The sequence below is a fragment of the Dromaius novaehollandiae genome, chromosome 13 (assembly GCF_036370855.1).
Source record: "Dromaius novaehollandiae isolate bDroNov1 chromosome 13, bDroNov1.hap1, whole genome shotgun sequence".
Classification (NCBI taxonomy): domain Eukaryota; kingdom Metazoa; phylum Chordata; class Aves; order Casuariiformes; family Dromaiidae; genus Dromaius; species Dromaius novaehollandiae.
Window position 1 is genome coordinate 13,836,594 of NC_088110.1, and position 12,955 is coordinate 13,849,548.

General features: G+C 45.9%; 1 protein-coding gene across 2 annotated transcripts in view; it reads left to right on the forward strand.

The window, feature by feature from the left end:
* CHST8 (carbohydrate sulfotransferase 8) overlaps positions 1-12,955 on the forward strand; it is a 189,417-nt gene that overhangs the window by 24,713 nt on the left and 151,749 nt on the right. The window contains exon 2 of one of the 2 annotated variants that reach the window (XM_064519674.1): positions 3,760-5,794. The exons of the other annotated variant lie outside the window; for it this stretch is intronic. The gene's annotated coding sequence lies outside the window, so the exon portion shown is untranslated. The remainder of the gene's footprint in view (positions 1-3,759; positions 5,795-12,955) is intronic. 2 annotated transcript variants of the gene reach the window in all.

A 12,955-nucleotide genomic window follows, 5' to 3' on the forward strand; every position in this document is an offset into this window, starting at 1 on the left:
AGTGAGCTTGTGCATGAATTCTGGGTTAAGGGCGGCAGGAGAAAATCCCACGGGGAGCACGAAGCAGAGCGTGACCACGGGGGACTAAAACTCACTGCTAAAAGCAGGATGATAAAAGGAATTTCCTGAGAAATTCAGCGCAGTTAAGATAGGGGGTATAGTTATTAGCGGTATAGATCACTCACAACGCAGTAAAACGGAGCCCCGTCGCCTGCCGGCTGGCACGCTTCATGCCGTTCAGTAGAGGCGGCCGGCGGGGAAGCTGCTGGGAGCTGGCGGCCGCGTTACCCCGGGCTCCAGCAAGCCAGGGTGGCCCGTCAGCCACGGCGGGGACGCTGCAAGGTGCAAACTCTGCTGTGCCTCCAGAGTTAATCGGGTTAAAGAGTAGCTAGTGAATAAGCAGGCTCTGGATCGAGCTGAGGAAAGGTTAACAGGAACAGTTTTCTTCTTTCTTAAAAGCCGGACTTTTATCTGCTAAGAGGAATTATGATATGCATCTGCAGAGTGAAACTAATATAAACCCTGTTTTCTTCCTGCAGACTGGAGTCTTTAGGTGCATCTCCTATCAATATATAGTATACTTCATGCAACGTGTATAAAATTATAGTTATATCCACACTATTAGTATTAACAAGGCAGGGCACAGAACGTAGCTTCATCAGGGAGTGCACTTTTTACATTGCAAAATTATGACAAAAGAATCCATCTTCTGAAAGCTGCCACTGTGTTAAAAAGCCGTCTGACGAAGCAAACCGCCTGGTTTTAACCAAAACCGCAATGCTATTACAATGTGAAATAACAGCGAGAGGTGACGGGAGTTTTATGGGAACCTGAGCATAAAACTGTGAAACAAGATTACCTGTGAAATGAAGGAACACAAGGGCATTTGCTCGTAGGTACTCTACTACTCTGTTCATAGATGGGTGAAATTATACTAGCAGGTACCTACATCATGTACAATAAAGAAAAATCATGCTTCATCTCATTTTTCTGGCTTACCAATTTCAAGTGCTCAAAACTCTTGAATCACGCTTTCCAAAATAATAAGGTTTAAAAATATTAAATGTCATAAATGCTTTCTGGATTTTATTTTATTTATAAGTACAACGCTATCCAAGGTTAAGTGCCTTAATATGATTAATCATTCATTACATGCAATCGAACTAAGGCTGAGCAGCCCTCGAAGCAGCGCCCCAGAAAGGCGGCCCAGAAAGGCGGCCCGCCCCCCCGCAGCGCGGCGGAGCACCCCCAGCCTCCTCCAGGGACGCCAGCAGAACACGAGCTGCTGTAACGGGACCGGAAAGTCACCGAGTTTGGGTTATTTTCAGTCTATGTGGGAGTAAGTTCCAGAAAAAGAGCTGCTTGGGGAATTTTCCAGCAGAATGATTTTTCAGTAAGAAAATGCCCTTTTCAGAAAACTGAAGTTTTCTATGTGGCAATACGAAGTTCGGCGAAATGTATTTTTCACCGGGAAGATCAAAGCGACGGCTTCTCCGGCTGCTGCCTTCTGCGCGCCGGGGAGCCCGCTTTCGGCAAGACGTGGGTTCGGCAGCGCCGTCGCAGGCTGCCGGGGGCCGGGAGCGCCCCGCGGGCCCGGCCGGGAAAGGGCGAGGAGGAAGCGGGGAGAACTGGGATCCTCAGCAGCCCGGAAATTTTCCACACAACATTTTCCCGAACGATTAGCAGCCAAAAAGGAAAAAAAGAAAAGGCGCTATTTAATGTTCCCGTAAGTTAAATTTTTCTGAAAATCCATTTCTACAAAAATCCATCTTTGACGTCCTTTTTGCCCAGAGGGAGGGGTCTCCGCGGTGCCCACGGCCGGGGCCGCGGCTCCAGGGGTGCAGCTGGAGCGGCCGGGCGCTGGGCAGCACCTACCCACCTTGCCAGGGAGGCGCAAGGGTACCTGAGCGAGTGAGCGGCCAACAAGCCCGGGGGTTATCGCCGAGACTGGAGGAAAGGCTCGAAAACCTGTAGCGACAGAGCTGTGAGATGTTTGTGCCAGCCGCGGGACAGAAACAGGGGTTTAATGGCACTTGAATAAATGGGCGCGTTGCAGCCTCCTAGGACACGAATATATCCTTCCCTTCACGTAGTCGCAGGAAATTGCAGTGATGGATTGACATCGTGCGACAATTGCACATGATGCATAACCAAAACAGAGGTCTCAGGCACTGATCTGTATTCTGACTAAATTCTCGATATTTGTTAATAACACAAGTTCAGCGAGCATACAGAGGAGGACATATTAATTTTTTATGCCTCAGTTGAGATTTTTTAAGGTGGTCTTATTTTCCTCGAATGTATAGGTTTATCATTATCAGCCCGAACACAACTTGCACTCTTCAAGGTTTCTTGCTAAAAAGAAATTGAGCGTGCAAATACTCCTTCATCACAATCACACTGGCTGTGCAGGGTAATTCATAAAAGAGCCAGAATTATATTGAAATTCAATATTGTTTTAGTCCAAATCAATATTAATAATTGTTTGCATTTTTAAAGTGTAATTTAGAATTGAAAAATGTACAGAGATCAACCTATAGTTGCTAACGCATCAAATTTTCCTATTAAACTTAAAGCCACAATAATTTTGCTTAAAAATGTTTGTTATAAAGCAGGAGAAGGCATTGATCTGTGAAAACAGCTATCTATTATTTATATGCACAACATTAGAACTGGTTTTAATTATATATGAGCTAAAAGGTCAGTAAGTATTTTATTTTTAAGGTCTTGATTTTAAATCTGGATAACTTAATACAAATATTTATGCACCGTGGGCTTAGCAATTTCTTCCAGTTGTGGAATGGCTCGGATGAAAAAGTGCCGGCGCAGAGGCGGCGAGGTTAACTCCCAGGAACCGGGGGCGGGCGGGGAGCCCCCGAGCCCCGATGTGAATGTTCCCATCTGCTTCACTGGAGAATACTCTGTCTGTGAAAGACTTCTTGAAAGCGCATGAAGGGAAGCCGTGAGGCCCTAGTGCATGGCATAGGAAGGACGAATAGTCAGCAGTAAGCTTCGGAGGGTTTTTCGACTGCTGGAGTTCGCGGGGGGACGGACATCGTCAGTTTTATATGGGCAAACTTGTGGTTTTGTAGGAAATTTTTGTGCAAGAGAAAGATTTAAGGAGCTGTCAGCCACCAGACTGGGTTGCAGGCGGTTTTCTGGACTTGTGGCACAACATCGAAACGGACCTCGATGGGACGAGGCCTTGCGCTGCGTCTCCGTATCGCGCTGAGCGGGGCGAAACGGCCGGGGAGAGCCGTCGGCGCTGGGCACGGGCGGCAGCCTGGGGCCTGCTTGGCTCCCCGCTCCTCGGCAGTCCCGGCTGAAGCACAGCACGCTTCTGTGGCGTCCTCATCGTGACATAGTTGGGGGGTGGTAAAAGCAGAAATTACTATAAAAATAAACATTTCTTTAAGAATTCTGAGGAGGCTGTGGAGTCTCTGCCGCTGGTCTTTCTGTGGACAGAGTAGATAAGAATCTTTTAGCACTGGTTTAAGCGTAGTTTCCCTAGTTTATCCTGGGGATAACCTATAGTGGGGACAACGCAGAAAAACTGCTGAGCCGCTTTGGCCCCATTTGCTCTGATATTCCATGGGCAGCAGTTAGTTGTCGCCACCTAAGCTGAAGGAAACCAAAGACCCGAAAATGCAGATATTTAAATTTTTTCTATCAAACTGTGCGTGTAGAATGATAAACTCACCTCGATACAAGAGCTCCGTAGCAAGAGCCTTACGAGCGCACGCTGTTCATTTACTGCAGGCGACCCCAGCGCCGTCACGGAGGACAGATGGCACCACCGAGGCATTCGCTACCAGCAGAAAGCTGAAGTCCAAACGCAGCCTTGCAGTGGTGAAGCCAACAGACCCCGGCGCTAAGCAGTCGCTCTAACACGAAGCATAGTTCTGCCAGGCGCTGTGCGGAGGGGCAGTCCGACGTCCCTTAACTGCTATGAGGGCGGCAGTGCTCAGCAGGCTGCAGGTGTGAAACAAGACGTACAGCAGCTGGCAGGAGCCCCGCTCCCGTGACTGTAGCCTGCACGTCTCAGGGGTCACCTTTTGCGTTACAGTACCATTGGTTTGTTTTTTTCCAGGGTTCTTCAAGCTTTGTGGAATTAGAGCAGATCAATAGTGACATGACCCTGGTAGTACTGCTAGTAGGAAATACTTGCTCAGATACACATTTTTCCCCATATACTTTTTGTATTTAAAAGACAAATATTTGTTCAGATATTTGAAAAAATAACTGTAAAAATATTTGGTAAGGTTAGCTTCATCTACCACTAATGAATTCGTGATTACAGCCTTTATCTGTACCATTAGAAAGCTAGCATCAGCTACTGCTTTCATGGGAAATATTGGGAATGACTTTGGGAAAATCACATACCTCCTCCCTGTGCAACGGTGCATCCCTACATTAAAAAAAGAAAAGAAAAGATGCAATTACTTCTTTCCTTTGGAGAAGTATTGTAAGAAGAAAGAGTGAAGACTGTGAGGCACCCAGATATTATATTGATAGGAAGCAAGAGAAAAAGAAAGATAAACTTTGGCACCTACTATCGGTGGCAGGACAAATACTGATGCTTCTCTGTATGCAGAGTCTCTGAAATTAGTCCTATGAAGTCGTGCTCCAGACAGTAATCTCCACACCTATTTAGCCTTAACTTTCCTTTACTGCTTGCGAGAGACAACACAGTATCTCCAGTCAAAACCCAGTTCTTCTGGCAACTTTTACAGAACGATTAAACGAGACTAACATCAGAAAACTAACATTAATTTCTCTGGACTTCAGTCACGTTCTTTGAGAGCGGATGCTGCAGTTTCAGCGATGAACGCAAACGCTCACGCGTGGCCGTAACGCCTCAGACCGCCCGAGCAGAGCCAGCCAGCGGGCGAGACGGCGCGCGCCGAACAGGAGACGCCCGCGCGAGCCAGCCCCGCCGCGAGAACAGCCCCTCCGACACAGGGGCAAGCACACCGAACAGCCAAGTTCCAAAATCCCTCCTTCATATTGTCTTCTCGGTTAGTCAGCTGAAGCTAATTGGTCAGCGAGCGTCTTGCCAGTACGGCCAGACCACTGGCGCCGTGCAGAGGAATACCAGAACCCCCCTTTTTTCCTTCCCTGGAAGATTCTCCTGTGTCACAGACATCTGTGACCAAATGGGAGCCGCCTTCGGGAGCATGGTGGTGCCTCTCCACATTCGAGCCAAAAGGGGGAGGAAAGGACAGAAGTTTTGAGAGAGATCTGGCCAGACGGGGAAGCTGAGACGGGACAGAGTTGCAAAACTGAGCCTGATGGCAAATGCACTGAGTCAATAGGGTATATCCATTCCTATAGGGTATCAGTGTAACAACAGCAACTTTTCCGGTGACATTTAATGATCTCCAATGTTTACAGCACAAAACTATGCCTAGCAGCTATTTGCCTTATCTGTACTTCTTACAAATCTGACAAGAGGTTCTTAGAAATAATTGAATAACAGCAAACCAAATAGTAATATTCTCCCCTTCTACTGGCACTGCAGAACAGATTTTAAAGGGAGAGTTGATAGCTATTCAAGATTCTCATTATAGCTCACTATTGAAAATCCTCTTCCATTTAAAAGGCCAACTAGTTGCTCTAAATCCATGCATTTCCTGGAGAGACGTGCGTCGCATGCAAGCCTTCCGCTGCCTCGTATGGTGACCGTCCTGCTCTCTTTAAGTGCTGACAAAGCCCAAACGATATTTTTCTTCCCTACACCTAGGAGCTCTCTCCGCCCGCCCAGGGACTTCTCCCCGCTGCTGCCAGGCGGCAGGTGAGGCGGAGGGCTCCGGCCCGCTGCAGACCTCCCCGGCCCGGCCGGCTGCGCTCACGGTGCAGCCACGTCTCCGCGTGCTCACGCCAACTAATCTGTCAGCAGCCAGCACAGCTTCCTTTGATACACTGCAACAGCACGGCAGCTTAATTCAAAACAAATTCTATTTCATTTGGTGTAGAAATTGCGCTTCAAAATAAAATGAAAATATTTGTTTCAGTTTGTTTTGCAATATATCGCAGGGAAAAATTTTCAAATGGAAAGAAAGTGTAGCAGGCATTTTAGAGAAGAAAAAAAATGGTTTTCCAACTAGGTCTACTTACAGAATATCTCCTCATAATTAGCTGCTTTGTTTCAACTGCCCAAATCAAGAACAACAGGAAATAACTTACCTCTGACATACGTGCACAGCCTAAGTGAAAAAGTACCTTGACTAAACAGATGGCGATCTCTCATTAGGGAGAAAGCATTTGTAAAATTTCAGTAAGAAACAAATTAGTCATCATGGCTAGAAGGATGAAGAGAGCTAGTAGGTGAAAACAGTCAGATGTACACAGTTATGAAAATTGCTTTAGTCAATAAAGGAACCCACTCAGCTGCCGCAGCAGCGTGTTGGGCTTCGGGGTTATGAAGGCTATTTTCTTCTTCCTGAAGTAACCATAGTAGCATCACAATGAACTAGACGCTGTGTGAGCCAGGAGGCTGTTTTCTGTCTGGTTTTGCAGAAATTTTGTTGTGTTTTGTTTCCTCAAGCGCAGAATTAAAACCACCCTCGCTTGTGACAAAGGTTTTCAATCCCTAGCTTACGAGGACCGTTCTGCAGCTTTCATGTCCTCCTTTCTGGCTTAAGACGCCCAGAAAAGATCTCCACTTAAAATAATTTCATCTTCTAGGAGAAGGAAACAATATTCAGGAAAAATGAACCTCCACACCGTATTACACGTACCGTGTTACATACGGCACGAAGTAAAGCTGTAACACTGGGAGGCAGGGCCCCCGCACAAAGGCAAAAGCACTCCCAATTACTGGTGTAAAAACGACTTAAAATCTCATGATGCCAAGAGGTTTGACACGTGAATAAAATATTTACCCAACAGTTAAGAACGTATTGTTCAACTACATATCCACATATATATATACACATAGCAAATCATAAAATCTTTTAGCTCTGTCCTCTTTTTTCTTCTTACAACAGCAATATCAACAACTTCACAGAAAAATTAATCTATAAAAGCAAACTTCAGTGTACATTTGCCTCATACTGACATAACGGAGGGAATCTGCGTAGGCTGATTACTTGCTTGGGCATCTCTGGAAGTCCAGCTTACTCCAGATGCATTCGTACCTTCTGAAAGACAGCATTTTTATTTACAATAGCAAGGACACCTACAGAAGAGATGAGTGAAGCACCTCTAGGAGAACTGAAGAAGAATATTTCAGGAGAGTGCAATCATCCCTGTCATACGGTTGTGCAGTCATCTAAAAAACCTTTTGAAAATGTGATATTTGCTTTATGCGATATTTGATTTTGCTTTAAAAAAGAACAGATTGAGGAAAGTTTCTTTCTGCTTTTTTGCAGAACATGGATTCATACACATTTGAGCAAAAGAGGGTCCTGTAATTTCCAGGTTCTCTTTGTACTGAGAAATCCCCATTTTGCCTAATTGGAACATTTCTCTTTTCTAAGAGATGCTGAAAGCCAAGATGCGTAATGACATCAGTGGCTGGAGAACAGAGCTGCTAAAAGGCAGCAAGCTCTGCCTATCTCACTGCCAGGCTGCTGATGCGCGATGGGTGGCAGGTAACGCGGGTGGGCAGCTCGGCACCTTCCTCCGCGCTGGCTGGGATGCAGGAGCTGGGCACCGGGTGCAGGAAGCGGAGGTGCCGCTCACCGGGGGCAGCGGGTCTCATTCACGGGAACGCCGATTCCTGCCTCTGCCAGCGGTTCTTAGGAAAACTGAGGGCTTAACGTAATGCTGCATAAAATCCTGCGAGGCAAGTGTGCTTTCTCTGCCAGACTGAGCTGGTTCGTGCCTGTGCCAGCGCTGACCCACCACTCGGGGTACCCACCGGGCTGGGGGGGCCTCGGCACCACTGCGTCGCCGGGCCCGACCCTGCGGAGGGGGCGCGGGCTGGACCACCTCGCTCCGCGCGGGTATTTGCTTTGCTTACGACTGCCACACACCTCCCAGGGTCAGAGCGAGCTTTGGTTTCACTGGCGATTTCGTAGAACCGGCTGTAATTCCTTCCCCCGTATGGGCTATGAATGAAAAATATGAATCCAAATTTTTTCAGGAAAGAATTTTTGGGAGATTGCAGGGCCTGGGCATTTTGAACAGATTCAAGTGAAAATGTCTTGTCTCATCCTTCTTCAAAATATTTCTTTTTTGTTTTTACATGAAGAACAACGTTACAGATGAAGCTGAAATAAGTAAAACAAAATTAAAATGTTTTTGTTTTGAAATATCGACTGGAAACAAATTTTTCCTTTCCAATGTATCTGAGTGAAAATCAAAGTTTCTGTTGTAGTGGTAACTGAGCAGGAACACAGTGACAGAAAATGCAGCACCCAAAGATGAACATTTGGAGAACAGAAGCAGCCATGGGATTAATAGTTTCCTACTTCTCTCTATGCTGAAGAAGCTAGAGGATTTGGGGCAAAATACTCAGGACTAATTTGCATTTCCTATTTCCAAGAAAGCTGACTGCTACAGAATGATAGGACTTTTAATATCTTTACCTTTAGTACAGAGTCTGCATTTGTAAAACTGCTGTAAAAAGTTGGTTTTACTGGTAGATATGAATAATGTTTATAAATCCTTTTTTCTTCTGTAAATGTCATGACAAGCCTGATCTAGAAGTCAGGGGTAAAGCAGAGAGGGGATACTTGAATGACAGGAAAACTTAGTGCCCCATCTTTTTTAAGGCCTTTTGCCTCTACAAGTGCTTTGAAGTAAGGAAATGCATGCTTGGCTCAGCTTCAGATACGAGGAGACACAGTTGCTCATACAACTCATAGACACACAGCTAATGTGTCTAGAAGTGATAATTTCAGTAGTAATAGCAAATCTTTTTCTAATATTCTCGTAGTAATAGTATTTTGGTTTTTTTCTATTCAGCTAATTACCCACTGTCAGTATCCCAGTCTCTAACCGTATTACACAATCTAAATAAAATCATTTGAATGTCACATAAAAGTGAGTGCTCCGCTATGACACCCTTGCAGGACACACAAAACAAAATACAGCAGAAGACAAAAACCCATCACAGACCCCAGCTGCAAACACCTCCCAGTCACACTTCCCTGTATCCGCTAGTGTGTGGGGAGTGCTGAAATTCAACGTAGATTTTTTTATTTCTATTAGGTAAAGTTTCATCTATAAAAACAAGTATGCATTTATAAAAATCTCTCTCTGAATTTGTTTCTTTGGAGGGCTCTGCGCACAGCCGCACCTCCGCAAAGAGCCGCACGGCACCACGTACACCCCTACTCCTCATCCCAAGGACGGCACAGCCAGGGCAGCGTAGAGCTACGTCCAAGCTAATCTCTGCTCCCCAGTAAGTGGGTTTGCAGTTGGACACAAGGTGCCTGTTGGCAGCACATCAGTCCCTGCTTTGGAAACACACAGATACCTGCATGCTGCTGCCTGGCTTTAAATAAAACAGTGGGATTTGACTCTGCTCTGAATTGGCAGCCTGCTACCAGCTCGAGGGAGGGGGGTGAGTTGTTGCAGCTCGCACAGCATGAGAAATGAAGTTTGCCGCATACATGCAAACCAGACATCTACATTGATTCATAGGTGATTTGTAATTGTCCAATTTAGTAATCAGTAGATGTTTGCAAACAACTTAGCTATTCTGTTGACTTGCTGATGTATATGGTAATGTACACCTGACACTGCCATTAGTTCGCCCTCCTTGCTTGCCTTGGAGCTGCACAGGCACCTTGCAGCGAAGCCCGGAGAAGGGAGAGTACGCGGGTGCCTTGCAGCGGACCACAGCCCTGCTGCATCCCAGGTCCTCGCCTCCCCTTGGCACCACATAGGAAGACAGCCTCTTCCATTCTTTTCCTGGCACAGTTTCTGTCATCTTCAGTCTAATTTATCTGGTCACCAGCTCAATTGCACCAGCTCGTTTGCACAAGGCGGCAGGTAACTCGACTGCTGCAGCGTCTCTGAGTAGCCAACGGAGAGGAAGGAGGACCTGGGCGCTCTTGTCCACCACCCTTTCCCCTGTCCTCCTTGAGTGACTGAACTCTTGGGAAGCAACCAGTGGTGCTGTGCAAGCTGCATGCCCTGACATTATTTTTCCTAAGACAGCCTCAGATAGGCTGCCACGTACAAAGACAGCGACCGCAACTAAAAAGTGACAGCCCCCTTCCTGGGGGCAAGCTGTCCTACCGCACTGCTAGGCTTTCCCCGCTTTCCTTTGAAGCATCAGCTAGTAGCCACTGTTGGAGGAAGGTCCTTTTCAACATGGACCAAAGACAATCCCTGAGTTTCTACCCAAAGAATTACATCATGCTCTTAGCAGATTATTGTATTATCAACATCATTCTTCACGCAGACTTGTTGGTAGGTTAGGGAGAGAAAGTGATGGCTCATGACAGCTCATGAACGAAGAAACAACCATGTGCTACCAGGCAGAGCCCCCAACGCAGCCTGGCCAATGCATCTCCAATGAGGAATTAAACAACAGAGACATTTGTGCTTTACAATGTCATCGTAGAAAACTCTCTCTTTTTGCCTTTCTTTGATGACCCATGATCATAATGTCAAATAGCTCCCAGTAAAAATGTTCAGCTATAAGGCTTCCAGAGGGCAACTGCACAAAAGCAGACCTACAAAGCACTGCTCTCAGTGTCACTCCTCTCAGATTTTAATCTCCATTTTAATCATTTTAATTTCCATTTAAAACAAAAAGTGCTCTGTCAGAAGACTGAGCCTCCTTTCATGACCGAGATCTTTCCATGAGAAGCGGCAGGTAACTCATGTTCAGAACCGACGCCGCGTAGGCACGACCCAGTACTGCATCTCCAGTTAAACAACTGAAACATTTTTCCCATCATACTGGTTTGCAATATCTTTCTAACTTGCTTTCAGTGCTGCTTGGGAGCAGGAAGGAATTAGTCCTGTTTCTATGTTTGCAAATACAAGATTTGATCTCTGAAAATTTTGCTAAAATATTCAAGGCTTTTCCACAAATGTATTTGTATGATTTTTACTTAAAGCTGTGCAGCTTCTTTTCTTAAAATGTTTGCTTTAACGGTGCAACACCTCTTCTCCTACCTGATGCTCGTACATCCTTACCTCGCAACTTATAGGAGTATTACAGTGATTAATTAATGTCTTTGAACTGGAAAGTGCTATCTGAGTGCTAATTATTATCAGCATATACACATACTTCTGCTGCTTTCAAGGGCAGCAGATACAGGAAAGTAATGGGAAAGCTTGGGGAAACATATATTGATACATAGGAGTTTTATCCACCACAGAAGTGTATGAAAGAAGAATAAATTCTGTTAAATGTTTCAATTCATTACTGCACGTTCTGGTGAACTGCTCTCAATCTGTTTAATAAGTTCAGGGCCACTGAAAGTGGGCTTCCAGTTTAGACTGGAAGCTGCTTGCAACCTTATCTTCTTGCACTCTCAGTAACACTAATTATCATAAAAATATTTTATCGCTCATTTTGAGGGGCACGGTTAAAGTATGCGACGACAGACCCGACGTGCAAGGTCAGGACAGGCTGTGGCTTTGCAGGCAAGGCTGCGTCCCCGCGCCAGGCGCCGCAGGGACCGTTCTGTCCGTGCGGAGAGCCAAGCCGAAGCTCCCGGATCCCGCGCTAGCCAGCCCGCTCGCTCCCTCCCGTGCCCCTGCCGCAGGAAACTGCTAGCTGATGCCCCACTCCGGTGTTTTTGTTGCTGTTTTTTAACTAATCCATCTTTAAAATGACATGATTTGAGCTTAAACAGTATCTTCCAATGTTTTCTTAAGGAGGACACCTCGTCTGCATTTATCAGTCGGTGCTGGCTGCTGCCAGAGCTTCTCGGCTCCTGCAAGTCAGCGGCCGGTCCAGGAGGGCTCGGGGGGCACATGCTCAGCATCTATAAAACAGTCATTCTCATTCACCAGGTTCTGCTCTCCTAGGACAGGTTAATTAAAGTCAACTGATTGAAAAAATAATTACAGGAAACAGAGATGGGAAAAGCCCAGACCCATAGTTTAAAGATCTCAGAAGTCTGTGCTTTGTTGAGAGGAAAGAGGGTCTTTCTCTCTCCTTCTTGGACTCTCTGTACATTCACTCCTCGCAAAGATGTGTAGCTAAAACAAGGAATAAGCAGTAGTCTTTCTTTGGAGGGATGTAATTACATGTGGCCTTTTCTCCTTCCAATATATGCTTTCCTGTAGCTTTCGTCACTGTTGCATCTTGAGGGGTCTCTTTAAGACACTGTGGTGTCTAACCCAGAAAGTTATGTAATCCTGAGCATAGATGTCCTATAGGATATGCAATAACGTAAACATTATAACTGACAGAAATTGCTATTGTGGCATTTCTCACACTAATTAAAAACTGGCTAGGGACCTTCTTTCTTGATGCTGCTTTTACTTCAAACGAAAATATTTCAACAAATGAAAAAAGGGGAAATGATTTAGCATTTTAAGCTAATAATAATTGTTTTAGAAACTCATATTTGCTCAAGAGTATAATTCACATAAAAAATGGCCTTAACACTCAGCGTGAAGCAAATACAAGCCCCCTGTTATTTGGGAGTGGATTTTTTAATGCTGCTCTCTCTCGAATGATGATCGTGCGTCTCCTGCCAGCTCCGTCCCACCAGCTGCCTCGGCGTTCACAGCAGGGACGTGCAGCTCCAGGGACGCCAGCATAGCGTCCGGGAGACCCTTCCATCTCTGCTCCCTCACAGCCTTTCTGTATAAACTTGGGCAAGAAATTCACCCCATGCCTCTCCTGCAAGACCGGGACAGTAGCATCCTCCTCCCCAGGGGCATGCAGGGAGCATAAACAGGTTAGAAACCGGGAAACGTATATTAAGGAACCAAATACAATTCTTAGAAAGCTCTGACTGAGCAGTTTTACAAAACGATGGCATGATTTTGATGGTTTACCAGCCTTGCCACAGGTGGATTTGGCCATTTC